Here is a 9,233-nt window from a genome sequence, read left to right as displayed (position 1 = left end):
TAAAACGCCTCCTTTCCCCTTTCATGGTGACAGTAACACCCTTTAATTTGCTGTATAATTTGGGACTATTGGCGTTATGCCACGGCTTAATACGAGTTGTTGTTCAATATTCAGTTTATCAATATATCATTGGGTTTATATGTCCTGCCTTGGTATAGGCTCTAAGATGAAATAGCCAATGATGTCGCGCTCTTATCGAACAGCAATAATGTAGCCTACCCATACTGTCAAATATTTTAATGGTCTATTTACTGTGTTGGCAGAATATTTTAATCTTTAGCAGTAATTTATAGTGTATCTGGAAAAGGACTGTGGCAGTTTTGGAACGAGAAAGAAATGGCATGGACCTGTCAGCAGAACGTTTGAATTCAACAATGTTTTATGACTTTTTCACCAACCTAAAGATGATGGCCTTCCCGCGAGCTCTGAAACGTAGGGCAGGCTACTGTTTAAGAAAATATATATATTGTACAGTACTACTGATATTCATTACTGCATTGTTGGGAAAGAGCAAGCAATAAATACATTTCACTGTAGCATAGTTGTTCACATGACAATACAAACCTTAAACTTGATACCTACATATAGGCTATCTATTTACTAGGCTACTAGGTCCAATTAAACGAGAGATGGGAATTAGTGATGGGCATTCGGCTCTTTTCAGTGAGCCGGCTCGTTCGGCTCAGCTCACCAGAGAGCCGGCTCTTTTGGCTCCCAAACGGCTCTAAAAGAATATATGTTTTGTATTTCTTCAAGTCAAATAGTTTGCGATAGTTTGACTATGATTGGTGTTAAATTAATTCTAATTAAATTATTAAATGAAATCATACTCTACCTTAACCACAATGTTTTTGCAAATGCATTGGTTTGCTATGAAAAATAATGTTATTAAACGTTTGCATTTGAAGTATAACTTTTTAATGTATATAAACAAAGTGCATATAAATCTGCAGCACCCCACTTAAAAAATTAAACCGGTCCCTCTTTTCTCTCCTTTATTGCCATGTTATAACCAGCAGCACACAGCAATGCTGACCATGTTTTGCTTTTATGAGAGATTTGCATTCAGAAATGCAAACTGCCTCACTTTCGAGGGGCTGATGCAGTTTCTTCTCTCAGTAATTATTTGTCCCGTTTTCAGGAACGGATGTGGGAACGATGTGGCCGCTATGCAGTCTCCCTTTCATGACTTTAGTAAGCCATGGGTAGTGTTGGGGAATAATCAGAATTAGGTGGTAACATAGGTAAGATGTTTTATATTCATCATATGTTTGTAAATTACTTCTCATCAGAATGTTGTTTTTGTATAATACTGTGGCAGGGTTGCAGTATCTGTTCCATGTCAAGACTAAGTTGTTTGGGCTGGAGAGAGGGGAGAGGTCAAGCGTGTATCTCTTGGCTCCACAATGTCTGTGTGCCAGTCAGTGTGTCTCTGTGATCTTGTCAAGATAGGATGGATTTGATATATGCCTGTTGATATGAAGATTGGTTTATGGTTCTGGGTTTGAGTAAGGAGACAAAGCTGAACGATTTATTATGTCTATGCTGTCTGACTATGTGTGTTTTTTGCTATTAAAGGATCTCAGCTGCAATGTGTAAGGGGGCTCTCAGAGAATTCATTGATAGACACTGAATTGATCTGAGAGTCACAGAGTTGTGATAGAGCTCATATAATTAAAGATGGACTTTGATAACTAACTCTGACTTGTGTTGTGGTTTGCTCTCATGATTTGGTAAATAGAGGACATTTCCACGACAGTAGACAAAGGCCTTGGTCTTCCTACAGCTCAAAGGATCTGCAGAGGAGGGGGTTCTCCAAATAGGATCGGACCTGGTACTGCTGGTGCTTCTGCCCCATCTGCTCCCTCTTCTTCCTTTTTGCCCTGATGCCTGAGCCAGCTGACTGCTGGGGCTGTCCCTCCCTGCTGAAGAGGTTATTATTTGAAGAGCCTCATCATTCACTCTGGCATCACTGAAGGTTAACTTCTTAAACATTGGGTCAAGTGCAGCGGTTTATGATAACACGTGATTATATTCAATTATGTGGAACTTTCTGTCCGTTAATGAACATAGGGTGTCCATCAACTCCGTCACATATCTCCCATTTGCCCAAAATACCTCTACTTGCCATCTCGCAATACAATCTTTCAACCACTAGCAGATGTGCGTACTCATGGTCTAAAGTTTGCGGGGAGGTGAGCACATCTCACGTGAAGTTCCATTTTTATAAATGCCAACTTTTGTGTGGAAACTGGCGCATGCACATTTTGGCGGTATATTTTGTAAATACTCACGGTTTATAAATTAGGCATCTGGAGAGGAATCAAAGATAATATAACTCAAAAAAATAAAAAATAAACTCACAAAACATAATACATTCTGTATTCCACAACATTTGGCACCTTTACTTTCCTTCTATATGTCTAACAGCACAGTTCGATGTACTCTACTCTGGATGTGCACGTATTGCACCAATAACCCCGGGCCAACGCCAGAATGAATCAGTTGGAAGGGCATTTGATTTCTATAGGCGGGCCCATTTTTTCACATGCCCTTGCACGAAGACCATAGGCAACTCATGAGTTTCATGTCCAGGGAAGCTTACAAATTATCCTACAATTTCTACCTGTCTGTGTGCCAGTAATTATGTTAATTTGCGCGTTTTCGTGGAGCAGTTTCATTAGAATAAAAACGTGTATGTTTCTCAAAATGATTGTCAAATGGCTAATCATAACAATACACATTCGATTGATAAAAGCCTAAAAGTTCAAATTCAACTAATGCAAAAGCACCATCCTTTGCCATATGGACACATTGATACACAGTGATCCATTGGCCGCTAAAGATCTCAGATATAGCCTATAGGCCAATGGCAGCAGTAGGTCTAACTTCCATCGTCAACTAAGTAAAATACATAGGCCTAAAGCTGACAATCAGGACAGAGAAATCACACACATGCTCACTGTTCACATGGAGCACTCCAAACAGAAAATAATGAAAAAATGGACAAAACTCTAAATTGATGCTTATGAAATAAACCAAAACTTGTTTCTCACAAAAGTGTAGCAGGTTGTGAACTCTGCAAACAATGTTTCCACTCCGAGAATGAGAATGTACATGCATATACATGTATACAATACATGCATTAACAGAAATTCATGTAATGTGACCAAATGAAAGGGTTTAACAGTACATCTTCTAGGCCTACTGGTTACATATGTAGTGGTGAATTGATCAAAATAAACAATCAAAGGCGGACTATTTACACAATGAAACATTGAAGGTGCAAAAATTGGTGGGAGACATTCCTGCACATTCTGGAGAGCTGAGTGCAGCACATTCTGGAGAGCTGAGTGCAGCACATTCTGGAGAGCTGAGTGCAGCACATTCTGGAGAGCTGAGTGCAGCACATTCTGGAGAGCTGAGTGCAGCACATTCTGGAGAGCTGAGTGCAGCACATTCTGGAGAGCTGAGTGCAGCACATGCTGGAGAGCTGAGTGCAGCACATGCTGGAGAGCTGAGTGCAGCACATGCTGGAGAGCTGAGTGCAGCACATGCTGGAGAGCTGAGTGCAGCACATTCTGGAGAGCTGAGTGCAGCACATTCTGGAGAGCTGAGTGCAGCACATTCTGGAGAGCTGAGTGCAGCACATGCTGGAGAGCTGAGTGCAGCACATGCTGGAGAGCTGAGTGCAGCACATGCTGGAGAGCTGAGTGCAGCACATGCTGGAGAGCTGAGTGCAGCACATGCTGGAGAGCTGAGTGCAGCACATGCTGGAGAGCTGAGTGCAGCACATGCTGGAGAGAGATACCCATATCTTCGCCAGACACTTCTCCCCTTCTTCTTGTCTCAACATTTTAAATTATACTCAAGACACATTATCTTCACACATTTGCTTTTCACTGAGAGCTGCAACTCAATAATCAGCAAGAAATATTGCCACACACTCTGCCCAAATTGATGGCTTCGCAAATAGGCATAGGCCTATTGTAATTTGAAACAATCCACAGCTAGTTCTTTTTTCAAATAAGCTAATGATCCTCTGTGCCCAGTATTTCTATTGACTTTATATAGACAGGCATACTTATTTTTGGCAAACAATGCCTTTTGGCAAACAATGCCCTAACAATGCGAGTCGTTGTCCCAAAGCTGGGAATGCAGGCAACAAGCTTAGGTCTGCATATTATGCCCATAGAAAAGCATTGGGTTTATTCAGGACAGATTTTTTTGGCGAGAGTGAGCCCTCTCGCTTCGCCTCTTCCTCTCTGCTGAAACTAGCGCCCCTCTGTTTTACTATATTTATCCCATGTATCTGATACTGTCTGGACAGAAAAAGTATGACATGCCGTACTCCTTTTGTCCAGACAGTGTCAGATACATGGTCCACATGTACGGAGACAGAGGGGCGCTGTTTCCCTCGCTCGGATGCTTTATCTGAGATTCATGCATCTTTCTGTTGGCGTGCATCTACGTCCCAAAAAAATATCAATATTTCAATATTTTTGGGGGATGGGCAAGAAGGTACAGGCCCCCTAGGGCCTGGCCATAATGCCAGCCTTGCATCGACCCCTCTAGTTATTCATTCCCAGTGTGCATTGCAGCTGACATTTTATGGGTGTCTGTGTGATTGATCTGAATAGAAGCAGACCTGGGTTCAAATACTATCTGAAATCTTTCAGACACTATGCGTTTGGCTTTAGCCTACCTTGAGTGCCAGGTGGACGAGGTTTGACCTTGCGGGACTTTTCTGTGAGTTCTTTTGCAGCAGGCAAACTCAATCAGCAGCTAAATCATTTGAACCCATGTAGGTCTGAATAAAATATTAAAAAGGAGCATCTGTGAGGCAGGCAGAGGCAGCCAGTCAGACAGCACAGTGGAGCCACAGTCAGTGTTGCGTGCCTGGAGCCCAAGCTGTCATCTCTACTATTCCCCATCTGCTGTCATACACAATAAAATAATCTCTAAACTAGCAATTACACCACACCACCACTGCAGTCTGCAATCATATTAGGACATCCAAGCCTCTCGCTCTCTCTCTCTCTCTCTCTCTCTCTCTTTGTCTCTCTCTCTCGCTCTCTCTCTCTTGAGCGACTGAAACCTTTAAGTATTCATCCTTGTCACAGAGCTACCAATTAATGAGATCAATTGAAGCAGTGCGGAGAAAAGGCTGAGCTGGAAACATTGATTATGAAAACATTAAGAATGGGCTAATGAGCATGGCCACAAGGATTTCGATTCTCATAACACCATACATGTGAAGGAAAAGGTACGTTTAGGAAGGAAAATATTAAACCAGTAGATCATCTCTTTAATGTAATGTAATATTCTCCTTTTTACTTTTGTGTGATCCTCTACAACACAGAAAAAGCTTTTTGCAGCACAGATAAATATCAATGGAACAATTATAATCATTATGCTTTTTTGGGAAGAAACCATTAGGCTTATAAATGGCCACAATCATTATTTTCTGGGTTTCAGGTAGACTTACCCATGAACTAACCTACCAATAGGAAACCAACATTACAAACATCACTCCTCCAACAATTTTGTCTTCTATCAAAAAAGTTAACTATTGTTTTGTTGGTACTGGAGCATGCATCTGTTGTTTGATGCTGTAACATATGTCTATTGGTATCTCACCCTTAACGGTTCTAAAAACAAGTCTTTTTGAAGGGTGTGGAGGTGTGGAGGATTCACATGCTTGATAGCTTGATCCAATCACCTGGAAATAAACACAACAGGCAGTGTGGGATGCCACCACTTGATGAACAATATAGACAAGATACTCGATTTTCAGGATATTAAAATATTGCTATTTAATCTCATGGCTTTGTTTTAATTATTTTTTTTAACCTTTATTTAACTAGGCAAGTCAGTTAAGAACACATTCTTATTTTCAATGACAGCCTAGGAACAGTGGGTTAACTGCCTGTTCAGGGGCAGAAAGACAGATTTGTACCTTGGGGATTTGAACTTGCAACCTTTTGGTTAGTAGTCCAACACAACACACTAACCACTAGCCACTAGGCTACCCTGCCGCCCCACCTGGGTAATATAATGTTAGAGTGATTCATGTTTTAAATCAAGAAAGATGAGATGAAGAGGCAGCAACCAAACTACAGTGATGTATGGTTCTCATGGTTGTAGTTTAGTGGGTTGATAGGTGGATCAAAACCACACTATAATGTTATAAGATGTTACAACCAACCAGATCAGAGTTGGTCCCTTCAATCTCTTTCCCCCTCTCTTCTTATTGATTCATTTCCACTTCCTTACACGTCAGTATAGAGAATTAATAAATGCGTCCTGACTCCTGCCTCTCCTCTCTGATAATGGAGGCCTTTCTTCTCTTCTTTGTGATTGCAGGCCCAGATTACTGTGTGGCCTTCCTTCCCCTGCTCTTAGCCATTGAGGTGCTCTGCTCATGAAGTAATCCTACTTAAGCCTGGTCACTGGATATGGGCCACATGCTTAACATCAGATATCCTATTTATCTGATACATTATTGAGCCTTTTACCAGGAGTGGGCCTTGAATAATACATGATGGGGGATAAACTGCAGCACAGATAAACTACAGTTTCCTTGCTAGGGAGTCACTTAGGGACTGCATGTGTTTATATGTGTGTGTGTGTGTGTGTGTGTGTGTATGACCAAGTTTGCGAACTTTGAGGTTTATCACTTACCTGTGATATTGAGGCAGTAAAGGCGCAGCCCCCCTGCTGAAGGCATTCAAGAACCATCTCTAAACTGTACTGATATAGGTGCTGGAAGTGGTGTGTGAGTGTGTGGAGAGCAGCTTGATGGCTTCAGCCAATGAACTCCAGGCGGGCAGCTGGGGTAATATATCACAATGTCTCTTGCTTGGCTGGAGAGGCAGAGCTTATGTGGATAAGGGCTCTCATTCGACAGCTCTGACCAGTAACACGATGATCCTGGCCGCTTTCCCCCACTTGACATGGCAATAATACACATTTAAGTACCTTCTCAATCTCTCCAGCATCCACCCCCTCTGGAGAGGTACCCAGATAGCTGTGATATATACCACAAAAACACAACTCAAATTCCTGCTTAACAAGTTTGTTTGGAGGCACTTTTCAGGGCTGAGAGGCAACAGGGCTGAGATTTATTGAACAGCTTTCAATGGGAGGTAGGAGTGCTGACACAGAGGTTTGGGGGTCCCCTGTGTATAAATTCTCAATGTTTTAGAGGGTTTTTTTTCTATTTTCTATCGAAATATCCTTTCATACTTCTTGGCACTAAAATGACCCGCTCTAAGTTCTGGAGTGCTCTCAAGCTGGAGTTCTCTTGAACTTTGTGTGCAGGTGCTTAAGATGACTCTATCTCCTCTGCCTGCCTTCCTTACCTTGACCATTCACAGTGCCCAGACTGATTCGCTGACTCAGGGGATATGTTCGCCAAGTGAGAAATTCATCACAGCCGGGATCGGCTTTGCACCCTGTATGCTGTCCCCTCCTGTCCATTCACATCCATGTCTCTTGCTCTGGCATCCTCAGGAGGCCTGGCTGCCTGGCTGGCAGGTTCTGTGAGCTACTAACCACTACAAACCCTCTGATGGCCTTTAGATAACCTGCACTCGACTGGTTTATTCCACTTGTTTATTTCTTCTTTCATTCAATTCCCTTGTTATGGTGTGGATATTGAGCATCACCTATGCACATACAAAATGGAAGAGTTCATGTCTGTCGGCCGATGGCATTTCAGAAAAATCCCACTCTAATTACTCAGATAGCGCTCTGACAGCACTCTGACAAGGGTGGCACAAAATCAGATCGCATTGATTTTTCTGAGAGATAGTAGACAGAGAGAAAAAGGCAGCTTGTCAGCTGTGAACTGACAATGGGCGAATGATTGGAGAGAGAGGGCTCACAGGCCATAATGGATGTCTTACAGGCACTACCGGCAGGCCTGAAAGCCTGTTAAAAGCAAACAATAGCACTCCCCGACCGAGAGGCTGGCCTGTCAGAAGTAAAATGAAAGAAGAGAAACATCAGAATGCCCTGCCTTCAGCAGGGTATAGGTCTCAGCATCCCTGCCATCCATATTGAATCCTGTTTTTAAATCAAATCACATTTTATTTGTCACATGCGCCAAATACAACCGGTGTAGACCTTACCGTGAACTTACAGTAACGAGGCTATATACAGGGGGTACCGGTACCGAGTCAATCTGTGGGGGTTCAGTTTAGTCAAGGAAATGTGTACATGTAGGTAGGGGTAAAGGGACAATGCATAGATAATAAGCAGTGCATATCAGCAGTGTAAAAATAAAGGGGGGTCAATGTAAATAGTCTGGGTGGCCATTTGATTAATTGTTCAGAAGTCTTTGGGGACAAAGCTGTTAAGTAGCCTTTTGAACCTAAATCCGCTTGCCTTGTGGTAGCAGAGAGAACAGACTGTGACTGGAGCCTTTGAACATTTTTTGGGCCTTCCTCTGACGCTGCCTAATATATAGGTCCTGGATGGAAGGAAGCTTGGCCACAGTGATGTACTGGGTCGTACGCAGTACCCTCTGTAGCGTCTTACGGTCAGATGTCAAGTAGTTGCCATACCAGGCGATGATGCTCTCGATAGTGCAGCTGTATAACTTTGAGGATCTGGGGACCAATGCCAAATCTTTTCAGTATCCTGAGGGGGAAAAGGTGTTGTTGTTTCCTCTTCACAACTGTCTTGGTGTATTTGGACCATGATAGTTTGTTGGTGATGTGGACACCAAGGAACTTGAAACTCTCGACCCGCTCCACTACAACCCTGTCGATGTTAATGGAGGCCTGTCTGGCCCTTCTTTTCCTACAGTTCACTATCAGCTCCTTTGTCTTGCTCACATTGAGGGAGAGGTTGTTGTCCTGGCACCACATTTCTAGGTTTCTGACCTCCTCCCTATAGGTTGGCTCATCATTGTCGGTGATCATGCTGTTGTCGTCAGCAAACTTAATGATGGTGTTGGAGTCGTGATTAGCCACGCAGTCATGGGTGAACAGGGAGTACAGGAGGGGACTAAGCACGCACCCCTGAGGGGCCCCATTGTTGAGGATCAGCGTGGTAGATGTGTTGTTGCCTACACTTACCACCTTGGGGTGGCCTGTGAGGAAGTCCAGGATCCAGTTGCAGAGGGAGGTGTTTATTCCCAAGGTCCCTAGCTTAGCGATGAGCTTTGTGGGCACTATGGTGTTGAACGCTGAGCTGTGGTCATTGAACTGCTTAATCACATACAG

Source organism: Oncorhynchus keta, chromosome 29 (genome assembly GCF_023373465.1).
Source record: "Oncorhynchus keta strain PuntledgeMale-10-30-2019 chromosome 29, Oket_V2, whole genome shotgun sequence".
NCBI lineage: Eukaryota > Metazoa > Chordata > Actinopteri > Salmoniformes > Salmonidae > Oncorhynchus > Oncorhynchus keta.
The sequence above is the reverse complement of the archived record's forward strand: the minus strand, read 5'-3'. Positions refer to the sequence as shown.